The sequence below is a fragment of the Mandrillus leucophaeus genome, unplaced genomic scaffold (assembly GCF_000951045.1).
Source record: "Mandrillus leucophaeus isolate KB7577 unplaced genomic scaffold, Mleu.le_1.0 Scaffold117, whole genome shotgun sequence".
Taxonomy (NCBI): Eukaryota; Metazoa; Chordata; class Mammalia; order Primates; family Cercopithecidae; genus Mandrillus; species Mandrillus leucophaeus.
The window spans coordinates 750,267-754,765 of record NW_012099987.1 but is presented as its reverse complement, the minus strand read 5'-3'; the positions used below and the strand labels follow the sequence as shown (position 1 = coordinate 754,765).

At 40.0% G+C, this 4,499-nt stretch overlaps 1 pseudogene; it reads right to left on the bottom strand.

The window, feature by feature from the left end:
* Nucleotides 1-2,448: 2,448 nt before the first annotated feature.
* Nucleotides 2,449-3,497, bottom strand: LOC105553775 (annotated as a pseudogene).
* Between the last annotated feature and the right edge of the window lie 1,002 nt (nt 3,498-4,499).

Genomic DNA, 4,499 nt, shown 5'->3' with positions numbered 1-4,499 from the left:
GAGAGAGAGCGAGAGAGGAAGGAAGGAGAGAGAGAGAGAGAGTCAGAAAAGAAAGAGAGAAAAAGAAAAGGAAGGAAGGCAAAAGAAAGAAAAGAGAGAGAAAGAAAGAAAAAGAAAGAAAGAAAGAAAAGAATAAAAGAAGGAAAAGAAAGAAGGAATTATTGGTACAATGGTGAAAATAAAATTTGTGATAACAATTTTTTAAATTTATAGATAGGTTTATTTTCCATCCCATCCTCCTTTGTATTCTATCTTTTACAGATGAAGAAATCAAGGTTCAGATGCTCTTGGTGACATAGCCAGTTGAAGGGAAAGTACAGACTAGACGCCAGACTTTACACAGGAGGGAGACAGTGACCTGAAAGGGGAGTCTGAACTAGTGACTTCTAAGGCCCCTTCCAGACCGAGGCTCTCTTTCTCTCTGCTGCTGTGCTGGTTTCACCCCCTGCATTCACAGCCCTCCCAAGGTAAGAGAACTTCAGAAACCCATGAAGTGCTTCTGCCCCAGGTACTTCACTGAGCTCTAGTTTTCTTTCTGTAACTTGCAAATAGGGCTACAACTCTGACTCTGTGTTTCCAGATTCTGTTTCAATGCAGACAATTAGATGGTAAATAATTCAAGAGAACGGAAACTGGCAAAGTGGTGTGTGATGTCCAAATAGCTATCTTCTTTACCCTCTGGTGTAAACTTCAGGCTCCTCTGCAACTCAGGAGCCCCAGGAGTAAGTGAAATGTACAAACACAGGAATCTCCCGTTTCCATTCCCCTCATTTTTAAATATTGTTTGGGGGTGGGAATGCAGTTTAATCAAAGATTAAGGTAAGACAGTTTGGCTTTGGACGACAGATTCAGACAACTTCTTAGGCATGTCTGAATTTCTTCCCATGGTGGAGTAGAGTGATCAGAATCCAGAGGCATTGGTTTCTCCTTGACCTGAGGATTCATGATCCAAAGTTGTGGTCTCAGAAATATCACCATTCATCCTCTTTCTCTTCCTTCTGGGCAATGAGGGAGACACATTTCACCAGACCCTTCTAAACTGCCCCGCCATTAAAGAAGTAGTCTTAGTTAAGACCCGTTGAATTACAGGTAACATAAACCACCTCTGCCCTGCCTAAGAAGAAAAGGATAATGTATTATATGGACATAGGGGTGTCTTATAAAGCCCAAGGGCAAAGAAAATAGAGATGGACCAGCCTCTCAAGAAATTGGAGCTAGAGGCATCATGTTACAGGACTTCAAAATATATTACAAGGCTATAGTAACCAAAACAGCATGGTATTTGTATAAAAATAGACATATAGACCAATGGAACAGACTAGAGAACACAGCCAACTGATCTTCAACAAAGGTGCCAAGAGCTTACACTGGGGAAAGGACACCCTCTTCCATAAAGGGTGCTGGGAAAATTGGATAGCCACATGTAGAAGAATGAAATTGGATCCTTCTCTCTCACCATATGCGAAAATAAATTCAAAATGGATTAAAGACTGAAAAATAAGATCTAAAACTATAAAAATACTAAGAAAAACTCTCTTGGACATTGGCCCAGGCAAAGAAGTTATGACTAAGACCTTGAAAGCACAGACAACAAAAACAAAAACAGACAAATGGGGCTATATTAAACTAAAAATCTTCTGAACAGCAATTGATTGTTTCAATCAACAGAGTGAAGAGACAACTTGTTGAAAGGGAGAAAATATTTGCAAACTATTCATTCAACAAGGGACTAACATCCAGAATATAAAAGGAATTCAAAAATCTCAAAAAGGAAAGAACAAATAATCCCATTAAAAAGTGGGCAAAGGACATAAATAGACATTTCTTAAAAGAAGACATGTAAATGGCCAACAGGTATATGAAAAAATGCTCACCATCACTCATCATTAGAGAAATAAAAATCAAAACCACAATGAGATCTTACTCCAATCAGAATGGCTTTTATTAAAAAGACAAAAAAAAAAAATAACATCTTGGTAAGGATATGGAAAAAGGGGAAGTCTTTTACACTGTTGGTGGGAATGTAAATGAGTACAACCACTATGGAAAACAGTGTGGAGATTTCTTTTTTTCTTTTTTTTTTTTTTGAGACAGAGTCTCACTTTGTCGCCCAGGCAGAGTACAGTGGTGCAATCTCAACTTATTGCAACCTCTGCCTCCCGGGTTCAAGCAACTCTCCTGCCTCAGCCTCCTGAGTAGCTTGGATTACAGGCACCCACCATCAATGCCTGGCTAATTTTTGTATTTTTAGTAGAGACGGGGTTTCACCATGTTGTCCAGGTTAGTCTCGAACTCCTGATCTCAGGTGATCCACCTGCCTTGGCCTCCCAAGGTGCTGGGACTACAGGCATGAGCCACCGTGCCTGACCAGAGATTTCTTAAAATAACTAAAAGTAGAATTACCATTTGATTCAGTGATCCTACTACTGGGTATCTACCCAAAGGAAAAGAAATCAATGTATCAAAAGGATATCTGCAAACTTGCATATTTATTGCAGCACTATGCACAATAGCTAAGATATGGAATCCACCTAAGTGTCCATCAATGGAAGAATAAAGAAAATGTGGTATATATACACAATGGAATACTGTTTAGCCGTAAAGAGTGAAATCATGTCATTTGCAGCAACATGGATGGAACTGGAGATTATTTTTTTTTAATCACAAATAGGACTTTTTATTTGCCACTATTTTAAGTCTGAAGTTTAAACAGATTCTTGGACTGGTCGTTCATATCCATCAGTTCGTTCAACTTTAGCACCTGTCTTGTCCCCAGTGACTTTTCCGGAACTACTGCCTTCACCATGAAGCTCCATGAGTTTTCCCAATTCAAACTTGAGCTTCTTCAGCATTTTTACTTTTCTAACAAAGACATCATGGAGAGGATAAATAGATTGGCAAGCCTTTTCTATGTCTTTTCCAATGCTGTCTAGAATCAATTTATTGACCATTTCTTTCAAGTCATTTGTCGGCACCTCTTGGGTCATGATTTCCATCATCTTCTGGATTTGGCGGACCTGTTGGTGCTGAGCATAAGAGGTCTTCCGTATCTGATTGTTGCGTTTTTTAGTAAAGCCAACACAGAACAGATGAAGCAAGTAACCATGAGTAGTCTTGACATCAATGTGAGCTTCAATCATTGTCTGCCATTTTTTGACCATGGAACACATTTTGTCACGAATAAGATCCATGCCATGGAACTTAGTCAGGCAGTTTTTGCCCTGAACATCTTCAGTAATCAGCTTGAATTTTCTAAATGCAAATTCGTCATTCTGCAAATCAGCAAGACTCACTTCAAACACACAACCCTTGAGGCTGTCGGATGCAATTTTGGTTCCTTGGGTTCTGGTGACTGGCGTCTTTTCAATATTTCTTATATTGAACATAGCAGCTGCTTTCACATTATACCAATCTTTCTTAGAAAATGGATCAATCACTTTCTTCTTGGCTCCCTTTTTGCTGCCTTTTGTAAGGCGCTTGTTCTTGCCAACCACCATGGTGCTGCTCAGAGAGCCACAAGGCCTGGAGGTTATTCTCTTAAGTGAAAAAAGTCGGGCACAGAACAACAAATATTGCATTTTCTCACTTATATGTAGCAGCAAAAAAAATTGAACATGTGGAGCTAGAGAATGGAAAAACAGTTAATAGAGATGGAAGGGACAGTGGTGGAGGCACGGGTGGATAAAGAGAAGTGTTAAAACATACAAACATACAGTAAGATAAAAGGAATAAATTCAATATTCCACAGCAGAGTAGGATGACTAAACTTAACAAAAAAGTATTGTACTCACATGACGGACACCCTGAATGCCCCTTCTTGATCACTATGTATTATATACATATAACAGATTTTCTCATGTACCCCATAAATATACACAAATAACTTAAAAAAAGAAACTGGAACTAACTCACAAAGAAAAGGGAAGTGTGTGGCTCAGGTAACCAACCATAGCAGGAGCAAGTGACTGGAATCAGGGACTCCAACATCCCCTGGGTGCTCCCAATGCTTCTCCTTTCCGTGGAAGGGCTTCATTTCCTCCTGCTGGAGACTGGCCTCTTCCATGAGCATGGGGCATAGCCATTGGAAGCTTCCAGACTTATTCTCACAGCTTTGTCACACTTTCCACCCACTGTAAAAACAAAAAGGCTCACGGTCCCCAGTTTCAATGCAAAAAGACTCTGGTCTGCTTGGGCTGCGTGTCCTCGCTGTAGTGGAGGTGTGGAGCAGGGGCCATGGTATGCTCTGGGTTTATTCAGCCGTGTACACCTAGATGACCTCACCATGGCTAAATGTTGAAAGGGTTTCAGAGGGCTTCCTCTTCTGGAGAGGATGTATATGTGGGAACAATTCAACACTCCTACTGAAGCAACTAGAAAAAACAGAGTAAGTTACAAAAATCACCTTTTTAAGACATTGCAGAGTTGTGCCATCAATGAGGACTAATGAATTGAAACTCTGGAGAGGAAAGAGGCCTTTCCCTTTTTTTTTTTTTTTTTTT